General features: G+C 42.3%; 1 protein-coding gene across 3 annotated transcripts in view; it reads left to right on the forward strand.

The window, feature by feature from the left end:
- Positions 1-23,651, forward strand: part of MOB2 (MOB kinase activator 2) — a 111,293-nt gene that overhangs the window by 58,030 nt on the left and 29,612 nt on the right. The window lies entirely within an intron of this gene.

Consider the following 23,651-nt stretch of genomic DNA (forward strand, 5'->3'; position numbering starts at 1 on the left):
TTGGCTTAGTGCTTCATCCTCAAGAAGCTGCAGTGTATTCCAGAGCACAGCATGGAGGTCAGCACACAAGTACCGGGTGCCCTGAAACTCGCAACTTGTTGCACTGTTCTTTGGCAGCCTCTGCACAAGAGAGAGGGACAGATGTGCAAGCTGATCAGATTAGAATTGTTTGCTAATGGTGGCCAGCTAGTCTGTGCCGATTTTGTCTGCAAAAGGCCAGTTAGGTTGGCAAAGCAACAATTCTTTATATGCTTAAATTTGATTTTTAAGAAAATATAAGCAAATGTTAGATTTTTTTTTCTAACAGTAGTCTAGATACTAATGTTTTCTACCTATCCTTTTTATGTAACTGCATTAAGTTCCACTACCTGACTGCATGCAGACCTAATTAAAAGTTACTATCCTGCAGGATGTGGTTTTAAGCTGTAAGATGAGCCTGTCTCTTTCAGTAGGCTGAGTATGTAGTAGATAGAGGTTAAGCAATGTATTAGTGTTGATGGTTTTTTATTATTATTTTGTTTTGGCACAGGTTTTTGATTCTCAGAGATTATCTGAGTTTAGAGAATCAGTTAAGAAATGTTTCTGAAATGCAAAATTTAGTTGATAGTACTTATGCAAAAGGAGTTTCTTCAGGTTTTAGCTGCACATGGGAAGCAGTCTTTAATTGATTTGAGGTTTATTAAAAATAAATGCATGCACGGTATAAAACTAACTGGAATTGAATTGTGCAGGATCACCCTGTGCATCTGTTTTGCACCTTGTTCTAACTTGCAGGATGCTGCATAATCATTTTAAGGAATTTCACTTGTTGTGGCCCGGTGCATACCTGGCATTATGTTTTATGGCAATCATAACTGGAAGTGTTGTATTACAGTGAGTAAAAACCAGTAGCACCCAAATGTTTGCATGAAAAAAGAAGCTTCAATGGTGAGTTTGTGGGATGCTTCAGGATTATCTGATTCTAACATGCTGATGTGCTCTGCTCTATTAAACAGCAGATGCTGAGGAATGAATTTCTCTAATTAAAGAAATTCCTTTTATGTTTATCTCTTGCCTAGATAGTTTAATAATGCAAGGCAGTGCGAAAAGAAGTTCAAATATGTTTTCCTGTTCAGCCTCAACTTTTGGCATGTCAGCAGAAAGGCTTGTTTTGATCTTTAGGGTTTTTGTTTGGGACAGCATGTTCCTCTTGCCAGGTGGAGCAGCACCCTGTCACACAGGTCACACCAGGCGATGGGACCTCAGTGGTTTGGAATGCTGCAGGACAAATACAAGCTACTGCTGCAGCAGATAGCTGCACATGGCAGGAACGTGGTGGTAGTGGGATTACTGTTCACAGTATAACACATGAGGGCTGATGGCTTCTGTTACTGAAAGAAGAAAAAAAGCAAGTATTTGGTATAGCCAAATGAGAGTAATTTGAAGTAATCAGCATGGTCGAAGATGAATTTCCTATGCGTACTGTGAATCAGACAAGGTAATTTTAAATTAGATGTTTAAAAATGTTAAATATCAAAAGTTGTGTGTTTTGTTTTACTCTGTCAAATGTGACCAGACTTGAGTTTTTCCTAGTTGCTGGCAAATAGGATGCTCATATTTTGGATGAGGCAACCAAGTGGATTGTGAAAACTTGTGCATCTTTTGCACTAAGGGTGTTCACTTCTCATACTTGTGTATTCAGAAATCTGGTAGAGAGGAAAGTTGGAAAGGGTCCAGGGGAGGGCCACAAAGATGATCAGAGGGCTGGAGCACCTTCTCTGTGAGGACAAGCTGAGGGAGCTGGGCTTGTTCAGCTTGGAGAAAAGAAGGCTGGAGACCTCCTTGCGGCATTCAAATATTTAAAAGGGGATTATAAAAAGAAGGGTAATCAACTCTTTACAAGAGTAGACAGTGAAAAGACAAGAGGGGAGTGGTTTTAAGCTCAAGGAGGGTTTAGATTTTAAGCTCAAGAAGGTTTAGATTGGATGTCAGGGGTAAGTTCTTCACACAGAGTGGTGAAGTGCTGGCACAAGCTGCCCAGAGAGGCTGTGGATGCTCTGTCCCTGGAGGTGTTCAGGGTGAGGTTAGATGGGGCCCTGGGCAGCCTGGTCTAGATCCAGATATGGAGGTTGGTGGCTCTGCCTATAGCAGGGGGGTTGGAACTTGATGATCCCTGAGATCCCTTCCAACCCAGGCCATTCTATGAAAGTGTGAAACGCTGTGTTTGCAGTCAGCTTCAGTGCCAGTGCTGCTGGGAACTACTTGCTTAAATTTCTGGGTAGGTTTGCATTTAGCTTGTAACATCAGGATCTGAGAAGTTGCATAGCCTGGCATCTCCCTCCCCCTGCACAGTGCTGTCTTGGCTCCTTCTGAAAATACTGAGTCTTGCTTCCAAAAAAATCAGGATGGGAATAGAACCATGGAGATGATGCATTTATCTCAGGACTGCATCATCTTGAAGGTGACTACTTATACAATGAACGTCAGAAATAACTGATGCCTTGAAACAAATTTGAATTGGACAGGGAAAAAATACTTAGGAATATTGTAATCATTAATGGTGTTCAGCTGACTGATAAAATATTGTTGGCACTAAGATGTGTTTCCTCTGCTCTGAGCCACTGATGTAAACTAACGACTCTTGATTTTGAGCCAACTACTGAAATTGAAAAAGAATTTATTTTTCTTGTATGCTCTCTTCTCATACTGACGCAAAACAAGCCAGGGAGGAAAAAAAAATCATGTATTTCTTTTGCCCAAATATGTAGAAATAAGGACATAGTAAGTGTACTTCAGAAGACTTTTTTAATAAAGCATCATTGCAACTGCAAGAAAAACAGTATTAAAGGACATGACAAGCAGTTTGTGAAAGACTGCTAAAATAGCTCATCTGACAAACAGAAGTTGTATGAACACCCAAATATCTTATCTGAGGAGAAACAGCTGTTTGAGTTGTTTTATGAGCCTCCCAAATTACCACTGTTTCTACACTTAAAAAAGGGAATATTTAAGGGTAGTGATACAGGCTTATCCTTGGAAAGTACAGCAAACGCTTTGTCAGCATAAGGCCAAAAATGTGGATTAACCACTTCAGTTTTTGTTGAATCGGGAATTCATTTTTGGTGAGTCTTTTTTAGGATGTTGCATGGTGTCAAAGTTGAGCTGAGGTATCACGCCAACACCGCTGCCTTGAAGGGATCCTGCTGTGTTCTTGATCAGCCACAACTCATGCTCCAGTCACTGCAGAGTTTGCTCTTCTACTTGCTGAAGTCAGGAGCAATTCTCCTTGCATTGCAATAGCGAGTCAATGGCATACATCATCACCTTCAGGAATGGGGTTGCTTTTACAAGCATTGTGGGTATTGCTTTTGTAAGTTGTCCTCTACTCCTCTGGCTGTTCTGGTAGTGTTTGTCCCAAAATGTAAGATTTATCACCTCATATGTTTATCTTCAGATGTTTTTTGCATGTACAAGTGGGCAAAAGCAGTCAAAGCACATTTATTTTCATTAATGTATGCATAAACATTTAAACTTTAGGCCTTATATGGTGAAAGTGTTATAAACTCAATGTTTCTAAATAGAAGATTTCATTAGAACTTGCGTTGTGAGTCATTGTTGTTATATTAATAGAGCTGTTCCCAAATATGGATTTGGAACTGAGCCTTCTTTACGGCGAATGCTGCAGATGACCAAGGAAACTATACCTTGGAATAAAATGCAAAGCAGTCTTAAGGTAACCTCTTGATCAACCAGTTGGTGAAGCATATCTAGTATAGACAGGTATTGTAATGTAGTTCTGGAATGGAAATACTTCATGTTAGATACTATAGCGGGAAAAATCATTGGTTTTATGTGAAAAAGCTGTGAAGGAGGAATGATCTCAAGCTACAGTATAGTAAGATACTCATTTTAATAATCACAGGATCAGAATGGTTTAGGTTGGAAGGGGACCCTTAAGATCATCTAGTTCCAACCCCCTGCTGCAGGCAGGGACACCTCCCTCTAGACCAGATTGCTCAAATCCCCATCTAGGCTGGCCTTGAACGCCTCCAGGGAGTGGGCATCCACAGCTTCTCTGGGTAACCTGTTCCAGTGTCTCAGCACTCTCACAGTAAAGAATTTCTTCCTAATATCTAGTCTAAAGCTACCCTCTTCCAGTTTAAAACTGTTTCCTGTTGCTACGTGCCCTATAAAAAGTTCCTCCCCAGCTTTTCTATAGACCCTCTTCAAGTACTGGAAGGCCACTACAAGATACCCCCAGAACCTTCTCTTGTCCAGGCTGAGGAACTCACCTCTCTCAGCCTGTCTCCGCAGGGGAGATGTTCCACCCTCTGACCATCCTCACAGCCCTTTTCTGGACCTGTTCCAACTGCTGTGTCCTCTTTGTGTTGGGGGCCCAGAACTGGGTGCCATACTTGAGGTGGGATCTCACAAGAATAGCGTAGAGGAGCAGAATCATCTCCCTTGAGGTGAACTGTCCTCATCAATTAGTTTCCTGCCGGTTGAAATATTTAGATCTATTAACAACCTGTAGACATGTCTATTCATTCCCATATATTATGTGTGTGTAGCTAACAGTAACACCTCTAATGCAGAAACAAAAATTTAGCTCAGAGTACAGAACGTGCTCACCCAGCTCCCGTATGTGTATATTCTCCAACTTCTTTTTCCTGCTAGTGTATATACTAATTGGAAATGCCTCACCTTTTGATATAAAACAATGTTGTGGCACAAATTCAAGGAAGCTGTCATCCTTGTTTTTGTACGGAATCTCAAGTTGTGATAAATGCTCATGTTAGGATTTGAGTGTTGCAAAGAGGTTGTGACATTAACAACCTTGGGCCAGTACAGGATCAACAAAATACTTAATTGACACTTAACCTTTAAAAAAGAAAAAAAATTGGCACCTTCTGTGTTTTTCTGACATCTCTTAATGAAAGTAAACAGCCTTGTAGAATCACAGAGTCTTTTAGTTGAAAGGGACCTTTGAAGGCTGTCTGGTCCAATTCCTCTGCAGTGAGCAGGGACACCTACTTCAGATCAGGTGCTCAGAGCCCTGTCCTGCCTGACCTTGGATGTCTCTCCAGGGACATGGCTTTCACCACCTCTCTGGGCAACCTGTGCCAGTCCTTCACCACTCTTACTGTAAAAAAACAAAACAAACAAACAAAAAACCAAAACAAACAAACAAAAAAACCCCCAAAAAACAACACCACTTCTTCCTTCTATCCAATCTAAACTTTCTTTCTTTTAGACTGTTTCAATCTCCCCATATCCTGTCATAACAGACCCTGAATCATAGAAAGGCTTGGGTTGGAAGGGACCTCAAGGATCACCAAGCTCCAACCCCCCTGCCGCATGCCGGGCCACCGACCTCCATATCTCTAATACTACACCAGGCTGCCCAGGACCCCATCCAACCTGGCCTTGAACACCTCCAGGGATGGGGCATCCACAACCTCTGTGGGCAGCCTGTTCCAGAACCTCACCACTCTCAGTAAAAAAAACTTCTCCACAGTATCCAACCTAAATCTTCCCTCCCTCAATTTAAAAACCACTTCCCCTTGTCCTGCTGTTATTTACCTTTGTAAAGAGTTGAGAATCTGTCTCTTTCCTTCTTACAGCCCTTTTACCCTTTAGATACTAAAAAGCTACTGCTATGAGGTCTCCACAGAGCCTTCTCTTCTCCAGGCTGCAGAGCCCCAGCTCTCTCAGCCTGTCCTCGTAGGAGAGGTGTTCCGTCCAGGAACATAGAGCATGGTCAGGGCTTATACTGAAGGCAGTATGTACTTGCAGCAAGACACGTCCACTAAAAGTAGCCATATAATTTATCTATTCTACACCAGAACTATTAACATCTTTTATAGCCTATTAATAATAATTAGGGTCTGTAAATTAACTCCAAACTTTATACTAGTTACTGTGTAATGCAGATCCAATAGCTTGAGCACAAAGGCAGTTTATTTCTGCTTTTTTTCCTCTGAGATTCTCTAACTACTAGAGCTTTTAGCTGGGATATGAATGTGAGATTGTAATGAACAAATGTATTTAATATAGTCATTTTAATAGCTTTTTCAGTGAATTTGAGCTTTCCACTACAACACAATGGGAGCTTGTTTCCCTCCTTTAAATACTGTCAAACCATACCTACAATAATGATGATGTAAGTTGAGGTTTCTTGATTCCATAGCTATATTAAGGAGATTTTTTTAAAGTATGGTCTGCTCCAAAGCCAGGAAAGAAAACTAAAGCAAATCTTGGTAATCACTTTTTTTAAATCTTTCAGTCCCAAAGCTCTGTCCTGCCAGCTATGCTGGATGAAACATCATTCATCTCACTTTACTGCTAGCTCAGCTAAAGGAAAATGTGGATTCTTTATGATGTGTGGGAGAGAGCAGCAGCAATGCTAAGGGATGCTGAAGATGAAGCATATGCATTGGCAGGAGAGATTGCAATGCTGAATGTTAGGTAGCTGACAGCATCGCACTGTCATTACATGTGTCAGTTTTTATTGGCTTGGAGCTTTATTTAATTTCATGGCACTCATAAAGCTGCATAACTCCAAAGAGATGACCTCATTCTTTTTGCAGACAAGTCTTTGCTTTCCTAGTCAGTTTTAATTGTAAGTGTATTCTTGATATAGTAACATGGGAGTTTTCTGAGGGGAACTGAGTCTTTTTATTATCATCACTTGATTTTTGTGGAGCTTGTGAGAAAATTTTTGTAGTGATTGGTACTTAGAGAGTACCTTTAAACAGAAACTACCACATTTAAATGTTTTTGTCAAGGTTAAGTGCTGTTTTCTGTAATATGCTTGGTATTCTCACTGTACTTAAGATTATTTAAAAATATACATATTTCACCTCTAAAAAAAACTTGTCTGACCTCAGTGAACAAAAAGTGAAGCAGCTGTTCAGCAACTGAAAGAAATTAGATTTTTTTTTGCAGATTCATTCCATCTTTTGGCTAACGTTAATTGATTTCTCAGTGGTTGGAATTGAGAAATTGACTCTCATCCATGCTAAGAGGATTGGATGCTTGGCGCTTTGTGTGAAGGTAGATAACTTATTGAACTTAATGTATGTGATGCAGTAGCTGAAGAGAGAGAGCTTCAGGGGAGGTCAGCTGGAGATGAGAGCTATATCTTATCTTGCGCAGCTCAAGAAATACCAAGGTCTCCAGAGGTACCAAGCACAACTGTAGAACTTTGCTTTTATGTTAACCTAGTTGCTAAGGGAGCATTTCTTTTATTGGTGCTGCTTGTGGTGACCATGCATTTTATGAGGGACCTTTCTCTTTGTGCTCTAGAATACAGTTTTAAAAAACACTATTTGCTGGGCCCAGAGAGTGGTGGTAAATGGAGTCACATCCAGCTGCTGATCGGTCACAAGTGGTGTTCCTCAGGTGTCAGTGCTGGGACCTTTTTCTGTTCAATATCTTTATTGACAACCTGTATGAGGGCATTGAGTGCAAACTCAGTAAGTTTGCAGATGACACCAAGTTGGGAAGGAAGTGTCGATCTGCCTGGGGGTAGGAAGGCCCTACAGAGGGAGCTGGACAGGCTGGATAGCTGGGCTGAGGCCAATTAAATGAAGTTCGACAAGTTCAAGTGCTGGGTCCTGCACTTTGGTCACAACAACCCCAGGCAATACCACAGGCTTTGGGCAGAGTGGCTGGAAGACTGCGTAGAGGAAACAGTTCTGGGGGTATTGATTGATGCTCCGCTGAACGTGAGCCAGCAGCGTGCCCAGGTGGCCAAGAAGCCCAATGGCATCCTGGCTTGTATCAGAAGTACCATTGCCAGCAGGAATAGGGTGGTGATCATTCCTCTGTATTTAGGACTGGTGAGGCTGCACCTTGAGTACTGTGTTCAGTTTTGAGCCTGTCATTGCAAGGAAGACATTGAGGCCCTGGAGTTTGTCCAGAGAAGGGCAGTGAAGCTAGTGAGGTGTCTGGAGCACAGGCCTTGTGAGGAGAAGCTGAGGGAGCTGGGATTGTTCAATCTGGAGAAGAGGCTCAGGACTGACCTTACTGATCTCTACAAAAACCTGAAAAGAAGTCGTGGCAAGGTGGGATTCAGCCTCTTCTCCCATGTAACTAGCAATAGGACTAGAATAAATGGCCAAGGAGGTTCAGGTTGGATGTTAGGAAACGTTTCTTCTCTGAGAGAGTGGTGAGATGCTGGCGTGGGCTTCCCAGAGAGGTGGTGGAGTCACCGACACTGGAGGTATTCAAGAAATGTTTAGATGTTGTACTGAGGCATGTGGTTTAGTGGGAAATGTTGGTGATACGTGGATGGTTGCACTGGATGATCTTAGAGGTTCTTTCCAACTTTGGTGATTCTGTGATGCAGGAAACTTTATTTTTCTGGGTCTGTACCACCTCCTTAATGGAAGAGTACTATGCACTAGTTTTGTTTCCTTCCTGTCATCTGTTACAGAAGGGACTGACAGATGAATATATGGGAGGATTGTAGGTTTAGAGAAGTTCTCATGACCTGAGAGTTATCTTTGGGCAGGTTTATGTAGCTATATTCAAGCTCCAGGGTATGAAATGCCTTCTGGAGAAGACCACGAACTCTAAAACTAACACCAGTGCCTTTCTGAAGGTGACATCGAAGCCAAGAGCAGTGCAATGAGGATTATTCAACACACGACCCTGTGCTGTGATGCCAGACACAGTTGCTGAGCTGGGAGTGGTTTGTTTCTTGCAGAGCTTGCCTGCCCCAAATTCTTGACTGGTCCCCTTTGTTGTGTGAGAACTGACTGTGATGCTCCTTCTCGCTGTCTTTACAAGGATCGAGAGACAGAGAAGGTAGGCAGCAATGGCAAAGAACAAGGCAGGAGAGCTTGTTGTCTGCAGACAAGCTGAAAAGCTAGCTGCGTTTGAAACCCCTTGGAATGGGTGGAGGGCTGAGGATTTTGGTGTGAGGTGCAGGGAGAGGAACTGACAGATAGGAGATGTTAGAGTATGTGCGTGGTGCTGCATGTGTGCTGACGTAGGCTGAAACTCATGGTATGACTGCTGTTGTGGAGGAATATGTGAATCGGGCATGTGCAAATTTGTGCTTGAGGCACGTGCTAGAGAAGAGAAAAAGACAATTGAAACCATTTTGAGAGTTGCTGATTAATTGCAGTCTGTGAATGAGAGAGCTGCTCTTCATATAAGCAGCATAAACCATCAGAGATGGATACTGAGCACATTTTTCATATTATTTACTTTGCCAGATAACCAAACAATTTGGGACCTAATCGTCTAAGAATTATTGTTTTAGCCATGCTGTGCTGTCTCTGTGTGATCAAAGCTTTTAAAAAGCTCTAACCTAGAATGAATTTAGAATGTATTACAAAAAAAAATCTACTGTAGGCTTCTGCATTCTAAAAGTAGGGTAGGATGTCCCATGAAAGAAAGGCAAACTAAGGGTGCTGTGTTCTAAATACTCACAGATGATAGGCAGTCTGGTCATATTTCAGTGTCTTCTGTATCATCTGCAGCTGTTCCCACAGGTTCAACAGGAAGAATTTTTTCCTAAGCTGTTTTTTTGCTAGGATGGCTGTGCTGTATTTACATGGAGAGTCTAACCTGAAGATTCTGGTAAAAATAAATGATTTTGTGCATTTATATGTAAGTCTGTATGAAATACAAATATGTTTGAGAATAACATTGCTGGGGTGGGTAAACACCAGTGAGCCTGGCCATCCTGTTGCTTACCTTACAATAATTACTGCTCTGCATTTGAAGAACAAATGTCAATGTTGCCAAACTCCACCTTTTTCCTGCCCTGTCTGTATGTGGGAGAGCCTTTATAAGAATTTATTTCCTGTTTCCCAGACGAGGGAGGGGAAAAAAATGTTTTTCCTCCTTGTTCTGAAAAACAAAAGCCAGGCGGTGATTGCATACCCACATCAGCTGCTCCTGGGGCAGCCTGAAAGCGAGTGTGCAAACAGCTGAAGGCTGCAGCCAGTTCCTGACTTCAACCTTTGCCAAAGTGATACACAATCTGTCTCATGGGGACTTACCCTGTGAGCTTTCTGCGAGAGAAACAGCACAAGAGGTGATTAAAAAGGAGCTGGACATATCTTTTTATTATGACACTTTGACACAATCTATGAAGCATAGAAGAATTTATAAAATACCTTCCCACTTTTTTTTTTTTTTGAAGATCATCGTCCCATGTTTGCAGTGTTACAGATTGTTTTGGTCAGAGATTGTTAAGCTTTGAAGATGTGAGTGTTGCGAGGCACAGAGGAGGCAGCTGTGGGGAGGAGCACAGCGTGTCATAGCCTCTTCTAAGTGCAGGGTAATCAATTTGTAACAGCAGTAAAACGTGCAGGAAGGGACGAGCAGAATGACTTTTCTTTTGACTTGGAGGTTTGGGTGTCTCATCTTTATCCTTCCCTTGTAAAGAAAACCATTTGCTGTCTTCGGGAGAATTTTGTAGGCATCAAAGCAATACTGAGAAACAGTAGCATAGCAGTGCTCAGGTGTGTTTTTGCCTATCAAGTAGTGTGTCAATGGCTGTTAGAGAGAGTTATGAATTAGTGACAGCTCTCCTGAAAGTTGCTCAAAGACTAAAAGTCGGGTTAGTCTGTTCTCCTGTAAGCATGTGTTGAAATAAAGCAGTGTAATTTCAACATAAGTCTATTTGTATCGGAGGATTTAAAGTTTATAAACAAATTGTTTCTTTATGAGTATATTTTGTATCACCCTTAGGACAGTAATTCTCTGTTCACTCAAAATAGATACTTCAAGCTTCCTACGTGCCAAGCTTCAGACAAAGAAAATTAAGCCTGAGCATTGTTATCACTTGGAGTGCTCTTTCATTTGCTGACTTGGAGCAAGGGTGATGCTCCTCATCAGAAAACTGCAGTGCTGGGAGCAGATCAGTGCTAACTGGTCTGCTGTGTTTCCCCAGCTGTTCTGATGCCAGAGTGTGCTGAGCAGCTCCTCTTGGATTGCCTTCTTCAGTTCCATTCTCCTATTGCTCCAAGTATTTTCCTGAGTTTGGGAACAGTTTTGACTACCTTCTACAGTAGCATTTCACACAATATCCTTGCAGCGTGGGACGATGGATATCAAGAAGCCATGTGCAATTTTTCTCTCTTTAGTCTTATCACTCTCGTTTATGGGAACTGATATAGTGATGCATGTTGAGAATTGTCTTTTGTTTGCAAGCACATGTGAAGCTATTAGCATAAGCATGCAGTTGGATGCTATAGCAGCAAACCTCCTCTGATAGAGGACTGTTCCTGGGCTGTTTCTGCTGTTTCTCTGACACAGCCAGAGACACCACACAGTGAGCTGATTCACATTGTTAAACTAGCAGGAAATCAATGGTATGAAGATGTATCCAGCTGATGTGAACAGTAAATGGGGAACAGTGTTCCTCTATCAAAAGATTCTTCGCTGAGTTTCAGAAGATCCTAATGAGCATTTTGCTTTGATAGACTTCTGAAGTACACCTGAAATAGATCACTGACCTTTCTTTATTGACCACATAAGGACAATTTAAAAATTAAATACAGTAAATTAAATATTTACTATAACTTCATCTTTAGAAATTTGTGTTTAGAAGTTATATGAAGTGTGTGAATGTCAGTCTAGTTTGGTTTCTCAGTATCCATTCAGACAATTCGTGAACAGCTCTGCAGCTTTTGGATTCTCCAATATTTATATTGCACAGAGCAGATGTTAGTTGCTTTCATCGCGATGCAAGGCTGTTTCTGAAAGGTTACACAAGTAGAACAAATGCCAAGCTGCTGATCTGTTTCTTATTGCCAATCTGTTTTTCCTAATCAACAATCTGCTAAGAGAGGTTGTGGTACAAGAGCAGATGCACACTGTACAGGGGGACAATCTGGTTTCCTTTGTTGCGTGGTGGGAGAGCAGGGCCTTTCAAGTTCTTATGGCTGTGATTATCTGGAGGAGTGGAAATGAGGCAGTAAACGAAGCCCTGAAGTGGGGAAACAGCAGCTTTTGCTATGGGAGAGCTATCAGGTGTTGAAGCTGGGAAACTTGTGCAAGCTCTGACTTGCATAATAGCAATCCATTACACCTTTTGTCTCTCATCTATCAAGTCACCCAACAAACCTTGAAGTACATGGAGTGCGTTTCTGGTGAGGGTGGGCAATGTTCTTTAGGAAGATCAGGAATGGATGTGTTTTTCAAAGTTACACACATGTTCGAAGTAGCACTGTTCGAGTGAGACAAGGGCAGTGTTGAGGGATGAGGGGCACAGTGTGTGTTGGTTTGTTCTTTGCTGCTGTTGGAATGCTCCCTTGAAAAGGATGTGAGAATGCATTTGCTCCATGAGTCTGAGGAAGGGGTAGGGAGAAAACAGGCAGCTGAGCTGAGCAGCTTTCGGTGCTAATGGCCATATTAACAGATGATAAGGCACACTCAAGTTTTAGGCCAGATCATTTTCCACTCTCCCTTCTACAGAGTCCCTCAGGTCAGATAGTCTGGCTTGAATCAATACTGTTTTTGCTCAAGGGTGTTCAATGATTACAGTGGAAGCAAGCAGTGGTAAAGAGGTAATTTTATGTGGAAGAGGGTATAACACATCGCCATGCACTCTGTTTGTTTCTTACAACCTAATTTTGAATGATCACACTGTATACTTTTCTCCCTACCTTTATGATTATGAATGAGGAGGTGAAGAAAGTGAATTACAGAAAAAAGCAGTTTGTTTATGTCGAGTTTTTTAATCAAAGGTAGAGCAACCTATATAGGATGACATGGTCTTAATTGTTGCTAACCTTATTAAATATTTACAAAGCAAGGGTGACCTCACATTTATAGCATTTCTGTCTGGAAAAAGTAAATTGATGGTTTTATAGATGCATCTTTCTGTGTTCAAGAGTGTACTAGTGTTTTTTCCCAGTGCCCTAGGATGTAAGTATCCTCTGGATTTGTAAATGTTAGAAACTTAGATGTTTTAATTTTGTAGCAGTATTAAATGAAGTAGTGTCCCTTTAATCTGTTGGGGAATGAAGACCCAGATAAGGTTCTGTGTGCTTGTTCATCCCTCTTAAAATTTAAAGAATATCTCCAAATCTTTTGATCAGGTACACTTAAGTTGTCTTGAGCAGGCATTTGGATCCTTCCATATTAGAAAGATGGAAAAGAGCTGTGGTATTTAAAGACTGGAAAAAATTTCTAATATGAGGCATAAGGAGAAAGTCAGGAGATGAATATGGTATCTAGCTGATAAACTTCAAAAAAAGAAAATAGGAAAAAGTGATGATCTTGCAAGGAGAGTAACAAACATAATTGGAAACATAAATGGATATTTTAAGCTAGGAGATTTCAAGTATTCAGAGGATGTGCATTCTAACAATGGATGTGATCAACTATTAAAACGAATCACTGAATATTGCTTTTTCCATCCTTGTCAGATGTACCAGTTAAAAGCAGATGCCCTTCTGAAAGGTTTGCTCTAGCTAATGAATCCTTAGGTTCAATCCAGGGATAGAAATGGAAGGCAGACAAGAACTGGAGGCTTGTTGTGGCCCCGAAGCCTACCAAGCTGGTTATCATGGTGTGCTGGCACGTAGCGTATCCAAGCACTTTGCCTTTGGAGGCTGCTTCTGTGACTCACTCGGAATTGTCCCTACTTCCCCCTGGGCCCTGAAATGAGTTATGGAGATGTTCTATCCAGGGCAGCTGCTTTGTCTCTACTGCTATCTTCTGTGGATTCCCAGGCAGGAGGTAGGTGGCTACATCTTCCTCTTCACGTGCTGTGTGTTGTTTGTGCAATCCCAGTAAAGCAGGCTCTTCTGGGAAGTGTCAGGTAAGTACTGTGGTGAAAAGCCCAATGCACCACCAGAGGAAATGCGTGACTCATGCAGGGCGTTACCTGCGTGCGTTTTGTCTGTGCTCCAGATGTCTTCTGGCATTTGGTCAGGGTGTGAAGAAGACATCTGAGTGTACACCTGCACTGGAAGAAAGTCAAGTGTGTAGTTATAGGCGAAATAGATATCTTTTTCTTTCAGCCAGTCCAGTTTGCTTCACTTGGACAGCTCAGAGGCATGGGTGAAGGGTGAATTTTAAAATCAGTGCAAAGTGCAGATTTCATAGGAAATGAGGTGTCTACTGTGGCAGCCAGTCTTTGCTCGGGTGCTGTATTTGTATAGTCAGAGTATCTTCTTGGATCAAAAAAAAAAGCGTGTTTGCATTGTGAAATAGAACAAGCTACAAGAAACAGTAGGGGGGAAACAACTATTTAGTTTGTCTACAAGGTTAAAAGAGATGAAGTCAACTCCAGGAAGGGGTGTGCGATGCTGGCTGTAGCTACCTGATAGATCTCATCTCTAATTAGGTTTTGAGATGTGATAAGTATTGCATATTTTGACTGCCTTTAAAAACATTGGCCCCTAACGAGCCATTATTAGTGGAGACAAAGCAATAATCATGAGGCAAAATACAAAAGGAGCTGCGTTATCAGCATGTTGCTACAACTGAATCTGTGCCAATTTATTCTTTCCTTAGCTGGCTCTCTAAAAGGTAATATTTCATCTGAGGAGATTGGTTTCCTGGAGGACTTAATGAATCCTCAAATGGTGTGAAGCAATGTCTTGTCCTGTGTCTTTTGGTGTTAGAAGCTTTAGAAGCTATAGCCATCTCTGTTCAGCAGTCCCTTCCCTATATCTTCTACTCTGTGCTCAGCAGAGCAAAAAGGTTTTGCAGTCTGCAGCACGAAGCATATTTGAGAGACCTGGGGTTAGGGGCACAAGTGTCCAGTGCTGTTAAGCTGATATACAGCAGAGCTTTGCTGATCCGTGGTATTTTTTCTGTTTCTTTACTGTATTTTGGCACGCACCCGAGTAGTGAATGGATGCAGATATAGGTTTCAGTTAGATGGCCTCTTAGTTTCTTTACAAACGTGGTCATGTCTAAAGGCAAGCAGGAAGATATTTTGTGCAAGAGCTGCTGGTTAGCAGTTATATGGGTAGAGTACTGCTAGCAGTGTAGATGTGGGCAGCCTGCAAGTATGCATAGGAAAGCTCACATATGCAAAGAAAGCAAAGCTTAGTTTATGGAATAAAATAACTTTATTACTTTTAAAAGCAGCAGTGGTGACATGTTTTGAGTGTTTTCTGGTTGAAAGCTACAACTATAGTTTCTTTGACAAAAGAGGGTTCTTTTTAAAACCTGAATTTAGTTGGCCATGCATTTGTTGTATTGAACATGCATTGCAAAGCAAATGTAGATGTAGAGCCAAAATACCTTGTCATCATCCCCAGCCTTTTGAGGAAGGTGCATCATGTTAATTGTGATTTTCAAGTAGGTTAGGATCCTTAGTTTAACATTGAACTTGAACCCACAGAGAGGTTGTTTTGAAGCAGCTCAGTTTTATGTACGTATCTGTCAGCCTGGTTGGATTGGGAAGACTGGAACTGCATCTTTAACTGCATTTGTTTGCTTGTTTAGATTTAATACTGAACAGGTAGGAGAGCAATAGCAACCATAGTTTATATTCTGTATTTTGCCATCCTCTAGTCAAAGAATTGAAAAACTGAATTTTGAAGTATTATCAAAAGCTTGACTATGGAGTACAAATCTATACCAAAGTTAGCTTTTGGGTGCTGAATTGCTTGCTGCCTGTCCTGTGTTGTCTTTTAATGTGCTGCTGCTCAGATGTGCTCATCCTGAGCTTGTTGACTGATAGAGGTGTGTGCAAGAAAAGTGGTACAGGACTGCATCTATTTAGAAGAATTCTGCATGTTTCAGACTGCTAACCGACATGTGGGAGAGCTTGCAAAATTTAGATATCTTCAGAAATCCATTACGTTTTGTTCCCAGTGCCTTTGGTTGCCTTGTACAAAGTACCAGTGGCAGTCCCCTTTTCAGCTGAATGCACATCTAGAAGTGAGTTATTTTTCTGAAATTGTAAGGATATTTTGGAATCGATGCCAGTTTTACTCCTGCTTTACAGTCTCACCTTACAGAAAGTTAAGGCAATGGTGGTAAAAAGAAAGGAAGAAGAAATGCTAAGAAAGCTTATGCAGAAAGCTCAATATGCGTTTAAATATGCTAACAAAAATAAAACTACTGAAATAGAAAGATAACTGTTCCTTTCCTAAAGTAAAAACAGTGAAAAGGTTGGTGCCGTCCGTGTATGCGGGTGTGTGTGTGTTTATGTAATGTGGGAAAAATTTTCTACAAAACTAAGAATAGTGGCTGAATGTTTGTCTGCTTAGCATCATCCTAGCAATGATGCAATTCTCAGCAAGACGTACTGTAATGGTACAGGGAAGTTGCTATTTGCATAGTGGAACACAATGTTTTTTCCCTACTTTCAAATCATTTTTAGAGCCAAATGTCAGAACAGGTTCACATACTGTACAGGAGCATATTTGTCTGCTGCATATAATGCACCTTCAATGTGCTGAAACAGCTCAAGGAGCAGGATGAATACACAGTGCTTGCTTTCACCTTCCCTGCAAGGAACCTAGGAAAGTACTGAAATACTTGAGATAATGTGATTGTGAATAAAATCGACAAGCATTTCTCTCTGCTCCTGAGAAGGACTTGAATATCGTCTTTGACAGGAATTACTGGATGTTTTAAGAAGACTGGAGTTCTCCTTCCCTTCTGTTGTCACAAAGTCTTTCTTTTGTCACTTGCCTGAATCCTAGCAGTAATGCTTCAATTTCAGGGCCTTTTTCTAATTGAAAGTAACTTTCATCAGACATTAAAAAAATATATAAACAAATAAAAAAAACACTAAAAAAGCCATACACAGCAAGCCTAAACAGATGGCTGTGCTGCATTCATGGTAGTTGTATCCCTCAGGAGCTGAACAGGAACCATAAATGAGTGATAACAACACACACTGTAATTTGGAAGATAATTCTATCGTAAGTAGGCAGTCTTATGTCCTCTCTAAGTTTCCAGGAGGACTTTCTTATCTGGAGATATTCTGATCCAAAAAAGGAAGTTTCTGATGGTTTGAAATAATATAATGCCCTTAACTACTTGAATTATTTTTGTATGGAGAAGTGATTTTTTTTTTTTCCCTCCCATATATCTTACCTTTTTTGGATGTTCTTTGATATAATACTAGTATGATCTCACTCAGTGGCTGGCTTAACTTTCTCTTGGAGAAATGTTTGGAAATGAGTGTAATAGAAAAGCAGTGATCCTACCAATACTTGCTTTTTAATCCACCAGTTCCTTGTTGAACCCATGAGCTTCCACTATACGTTAGCGTGGTGCCTAAACATTGAAATAAGTGTGCAGTAGCCTTGGTCCTCAGGTGTTATCCTGCCACTCTAAGCCTGCCCTGAACTTCCAGAAGGGCTCTATATCAAGATAATCTGCTCACAGTAACGTTTGTGAAGTGATTGAGATTTTATACCAGCTTGTCACCTGCCCCAGGAATCTGAATTATTGCAGGTTTTTAGCTGAGCGCTCCATGGTGATGTTCGGGTGGCAGAAGCTGTTGCTGGCCTCCTCTAGCTCTGCTCTGCTGGGGTCATGAAATCAAATTAGCTAGGATTCAGCATGTGTGCTTGGAGTTGTACGTGGAGTGCAAACATGTGCTGATCTGGGTGTGAACAGAGTTAATTCTGTGCCTTTTGGATTGTGTGGCCCTGCTTTTTAGTAGTAACTAAGGAGTTATGCTGTAAGTGCCAGGAATCACAGTGAATGGTTTCTCCTGCTTAATCTCGCATAATGTAAGCTGTGTGCTTCATATTTTATAACGCATGCCTGGAGAAAAACCTCCTAGAATAAATTTCACGCTTATTTCCTGAATTGTTTTTTCCCCAGTGCCGTCATCTAAATGCGACATTACTAGATAAAATCATTTGCTGTACTGAAAAGAAGCCATTCTTAGCACCAAGAAGGAAAGAAACTTGGATTTCCTTAGCAGCTCTCCATCAGTCTGGGAAAACTCATTAAGTTCATTCCCAGCATCTCCCCTTTTTCCTTCTGTGCCTTTCCCACTCAAGCATAGATAGTCCTGACCAATAACTGTGCTGACACAGATACCCTCCTTTCCTGTGCTGATTACACCTTCTACTCCTTAGTCTGGAGTTCTCTGCCAATTTGCATTTAGGGTTTTGTTTTCAGTGCTGTATTTACCATAAGTCTGTGAAAGTAGTAGTTGTGCTATAAAACTTACAGGGAGGCTTCTGTATGTGTCTAGTAAGTAGCTCTGAATGTGTTAAAGTATCCCCAGGGAGAATATCTAAGCCAAGTTTTAGAAGTTTTGCTTCTGTAGGAAACTGAAGGTCCAGCATATTCGGGGCAGAGGAGTGGAACAGGAGTCTTTCATTGTAGCTTTTCTTTATCGAATGCCCATTGCACTCATCTTTCTCTGGAGCACAGATTTAACCTTCAAAATTAGTGAAAGAAAATGAACAGTAAAATTAAAGATGAAACTTGTTGTCTACAGGAAGGAAACAGTAGTGACTACTATGTTATAAATGAAGCCCATCACCCTTCACAGTATGCTGTAAGCACCCCATACAGCCTACCAACAGGTACTGTTTTTATAAGATTTGTGCCTCTGACCTCATCTGTGAGGTGCGTGTCAAAAGACAGCTTTATGGGCAATCAGAATGACAAATGCATTGGCCAGTGGCACACCTTCACCTGTTTGTGTTTCCTTCTCTCCTCTCCCCTACTGAAAGAAAAAGGTTTCCTTCTCTCAGACAGATTTTGCCTGGCACTTGCCTCCAGTGTCACCCAGTGTTATTGCTAGGCTTTTGCCTTGCAAACTGCACCTGTTTGGAAGGTAGTTTTGTCAGTGTGATAGATTGGAGCTGTTTATCTGCAAATATTTTCCACTTTATTTTTCCTTTATACAGTCATGCCAAGCATACTGGCTCACAAAATAGTAGGAGGAAAGCTGTCTCTTAAGGTTGTATCATTGTGGTGTTTTTGGAATGAGCTGTGTAACAGAGGTACAGGATAGGGACTGCTTCATGCATCACTGACATGGGGTGCTATGCAGTGGGCTGCATCAGCTTAGTACAGAAAGCTGAGAACATTCCCTGATGAAAACACTGAACCTTTAGGCAGAATGCACTTATCTTGAGACTTGTCCAGGGTTCAGATATTTAAATTTTTTAAATACCTTATTTTTATAACAAGGTTAAGTTTTCAGTGATGTTCCAGCCCACGGTCTGGATCTGGTATTTCTTCCCAGCTCCAGGACACGTCCCCGACTTGGATTCTGCTTGCTTTAACCTTACCTGGAAGAGCTGCTCAGGAAATGTGTCCTGGTGATGTCTTTAGCAGTGGCCCCTGCCACTCGGGGGGAGGAGGAGGGAGGCTAATTCAGGAGGGTGGCTGGAATGCAGAAGATAAAAATCTACCCTGTCGTTTATCTTGCATCACTTCTCCACTGTGTGGTCTGAGCACGAGCATCACATTCTTTCTTAATAGCTCTTGGGTCCTTGTTCAGTGCTGGTAAAGCTGAATGTCTCCTGCTGAGCTGCTGTTAATGCTGCTTCCTTCAACACTTTCATGTCTTCAGCTCTCACCTTCCTATGCTTCTTAATGAATGTGGGTTAACTTGATGGTTGAAGGGATTTCAGAACAATAGGTGTGCCTACACATGTGCCAGAAATACAATGCCCATGAGATCATGGTTTCTCTGTTTGGTACATACAGCAGCAGTCACTTTTTTTTTAATAGTGGCATTTCTGTTGATCTGAGCCCTCTGTTCTTCTTGTTTTGTGCATCCTTTCCAAAATGCCATCATATAAACTTGTAGCGGTTCCTGGTGAAGCTTTACCATTACTTTGAGGTGCTTGCTGTTCTTGCTGCAGTGGTTGAATTTTCTCAGGTTAGAGATTAGGTGAGAATATCGTGTGCCGTTTTTCCTCTCTGCCTGTTGCAGGAAAAACCCCACACGATTGACAAGGCCAAAGGTGGTGTTTGTGGGATGGCAGACACAGGCTTGCCGTGTTACCAGAGCTGTCAGTAAAGCAGCAGGTGTAGGCACCACGGCACTTCTAAATGTGCTTCTCTTAAGCTCAATCTGCTATGCACAAGCTTTCTGAACTGTGTGTGGCCACTGATAAGGCAGCACTGTAGTCAGGAAGAGCCATTTCTCATGCTGTTATCTCAAGAACGGAGCTGAAGGTATACCCTCAATCTTTTCTCCTCTGCTATGACCACCTCCAAACTACTTTTGAAACTGAGTTGATACGGATTTTGGACAGGAGAGAGACTGAAATCGATGTCTGTGTGTGTACAGAGCAGAGCTTCTCGTGCTGCTTTTGCTGCTGTGAGAGGATTACAGAGCAGAGAGCAAATGCAATTGTGGTATAAATATTGCTTACTTAGAGGATAACATGTTTTCATTGCTAATTTTGAGTGGTTCCAGAGTACTGGGGATGCAAGGTGAGTGAGTAGTGTGTTTGGTAGCAGCGCACACTGAAATCCAACAGAAGGACTAATTAGCTAGCAATGCTGAAACACTACGTCAGGTGGGGACACACAATATATTTCACTTTAATTTAAAACAGAACTTTACAATCTGACATTACAAAGCCTCATTTCTTATATATATAGATGCTGGAGTTGTACTTCAAGCAAAAAAAAATGGTTGATTTCTCCCCCGCCCCCAACATTGTTTGCCTGTCTGGGTTGATACAACATGCTTTCTTTTCGGGCCAGCCCTCTGGATACTAATATACATCGTTGTGGTGGCTGCTTTACACTTAATTTTTATGGAAGCCTAAAAGGGGCAAATAAATATATAATCGTGCAACTGTTGCTTATAAAATCACGTTAAATACAAAACATCATTCATAACATTTCTAAATACCATTCCTTGACTTGGTAGTCAGCTCAGGCTTTAACAACAAGAAGTTTGAGTGGCATTGACCACAAAGATCCTTCTTTCTGGTCCTGACAGCGTTGGGATCGGTGCAGAAAACTTCCCGTGGGCGTGTGTGCTCTGAGCACATATATTCATGTGTAAATGGTGGGAAACGATCTGCTCTGCCCACCCTATTGTTCTGTGCTCTTGCTGTGTGTCCATATCAGCTCACAGGGTTGGGTTGGCAGTGTTGCTGTTAAGCTGTTGAAGCAGCTGGTACCCACAGGTGTTTCTGGTAACATGTTCCTTGTGACTTCAGTGCGCTCTGGCTGATCTTTGAAGCCTGGGTGCTGGGCAGGGGGTGTCCAGGAGGCTCTTTGCTGCTGTGGAAGCCTGATTTGTATCTAGGTCTGGGCCCAGCAGTTGCTATGGGCAGGGGTGTTGAGGAAGGAAATAAAAAAAGCAGCTACTGATGGATGCAAATAGCCAGAATATTGGGTAGCTTTAAGACACACCCTTGAGGAAACGTAGATATGCTCCCTTTGGAATACGTGTACATAGAGATCATACCAGTGGTTGCATTTGAGTAAATGCACTGCTTTTAGATAGATATTGCTCTTTCTGGATGCAGTGGCTTTCAAGTAAACCTATTTGTCTGCATGTATGCTCTGAATCGTGCTAAAATGTGAGAATCCATGCTGCACTTTTTAAATTACTGTATGTTGATGCCTTATAAATAAAGCATACGTGCTTAAGTTGTGCTTCCTACAATAACCTTGTTTAATTTGTATTGTTTTTGAGCATTTAAAATTGGCTTTGAGATTCTGGGTTTCCCCGCAACTTGTGTAAAGTCTGGCAACACAACTGATCCCAGAAGATGTACCTCTTGAATGGAGGAGCTGATAGGTGGAGGAAGGGCTAGGAAGGGGGATGTAAAGAAAGTATCTGTTCGATGCAGAAGCCAGCAAAGCAGAGAAGTGGGTCATTTATCTAGGTCAAAGTGAGAAGATAGCAGCTTGAAAAACTTGCTTTTAGTTGGTCTTTTGGTCCTAATGGCAGAGCATCTGTCCCTGAACTCGGGCCCCCATGTGAGATCATTGCAGCTCCACCTCTGCAGCGTGTGCTCAGCCCTCAGTCACAGAGGCCAGCGTTCCCAGTACAGCACCGCAGGGCTGTATTTATTTTGGTTTGACCTCTGGATTTTTCTTTAATTTACTTTGGAGAGACAAGCTTTCATTAAAACTTAAGCTGCTTTATGTCACAGGTTTGTTGTTTTTAGGATGGTTTTTTTTGCAAACAGAATTCTCTTTGTGCAGATTTGACTGGAGACCAAAAAGGTGGCAGCTTCCCTCTTGGCAGGTGTTCTCCCTCCGTGTGCCAGCACCGTTGCCTTCCATGTTACCGTGACAAGCTGGTGTTACTCTGGGAGAAGATTGGGTGGGCGCTGGATTTTTCAAAGGTTAGATAATCTTCTGTCTTCCTTGAGAGCTGTTGGAGAGGGTCCAGAGGAGAGCCACGAAGATGATCAGGGGACTGGAGCACCTCCCCTACGAAGACAGGCTGAGGGAGCTGGGCTTGTTCAGCCTGGAGAAAAGAAGGCTGCGGGGTGACCTCATTGCAGCCTTTCAGTACCTAAAGGGAGCCTACGAACAGGAGGGGAATCAGCTCTTTGAAAGGGTAGAATAACAGCAGGACAAGGGGAAACGGTTTTAAGCTGAGGGAGAGAAGATGTCAGGGGGAAGTTCTTCACAGAGAGAGTGGTGAGGTGCTGGAACAGGCTGCCCAGAGAGGTGGTGGATGCCCCATCCCTGGAGGTGTTCAAAGCCAGATTGGATGGGGCCCTGGGCAGCCTGGTCTAGCATTAAATGGGGGGAGGTTGGTGGCCCTGCCTGTGGCAGAGGGGTTGGAGATTCATGATCCTTGAGGTCCCTTCCAACCCGGGCCATTCTGTGAAACTCAGGATTGTGGAGTGGAAAGCTGAGTTCTGTTGTCTGAGCTGCAGGCTTCCTGTGCCTATCATTGAAGCCATTAAAACCCTGCCTTAGGCTGCTTGGACAGTGGGAATGAAAATACTTCCTTCATGAGGGCACAGATGCTTGGCCTGCACGTGTGACTGAAAGGCAGCGAAATACTGCTGCCTGTGTAGGTGCTTTGGGACAGAATAGCACCTATTTCTCCAAGTTGCATCATGTGGCTGTAGTTTGGCCTTGTGCAAGCAGCAGCTGTGTGCTCCTGGCTGAGCTGAACAAGCAGAGCTGATGCTGGGCTGCTGATGGCAGTAATGGCATTGTGTGTGCTGCATTTAATTGGAGACATCTGTTGGCCTTCTGCTTACAGGTGCTGCTAGTTCAGCAAATGAACAGAACTGTTCCCTCCCAGGGCATTTGGTGTTGCAGGTGTACATAGTGGCAAAGCCCACAGTGCATGGCACAGTGCTGGACAACTTCACAGGTATTTCCCAGTCAGCAATGGATTCCTGTTTGCATCTCTGTGCAGTTCTTTTTCCTTACTGCTCTCCTTAGAGAGAAGATAGCTATAATGCAGTGATTTTCCTCCCCATGGAGGGGGAGAGTGATGGAGGTGACCTTTAAGGTCACAGAATCACCAAGGTTGGAAAAGACCTACAAGATCATCCAGTCTAACCATCCACCAATAGTTCTCACTAAACCATGTCCCTCAACACAATGTCTGAAAATTCCTTGAACACCTCCAGGGTCGGTGACTTCATCGCCTCCCTGGGCAGCCTATTCCAGTGCCTGACTGCTCTTTCAGAGAAGTGTTTCCTAACGTCCAGCCTGAATTTCCCCTAATGCAGCTTGGAGCCTCTAGTCCTGTCACTAGAAGAGGCCAACAGAGCAATAAGGTCTCCCCTGAGCCTCCTCTTCTCCAG

The sequence above is a fragment of the Phasianus colchicus genome, chromosome 5 (genome assembly GCF_987193195.1).
Source record: "Phasianus colchicus chromosome 5, bPhaCol1.hap1.1, whole genome shotgun sequence".
NCBI lineage: Eukaryota > Metazoa > Chordata > Aves > Galliformes > Phasianidae > Phasianus > Phasianus colchicus.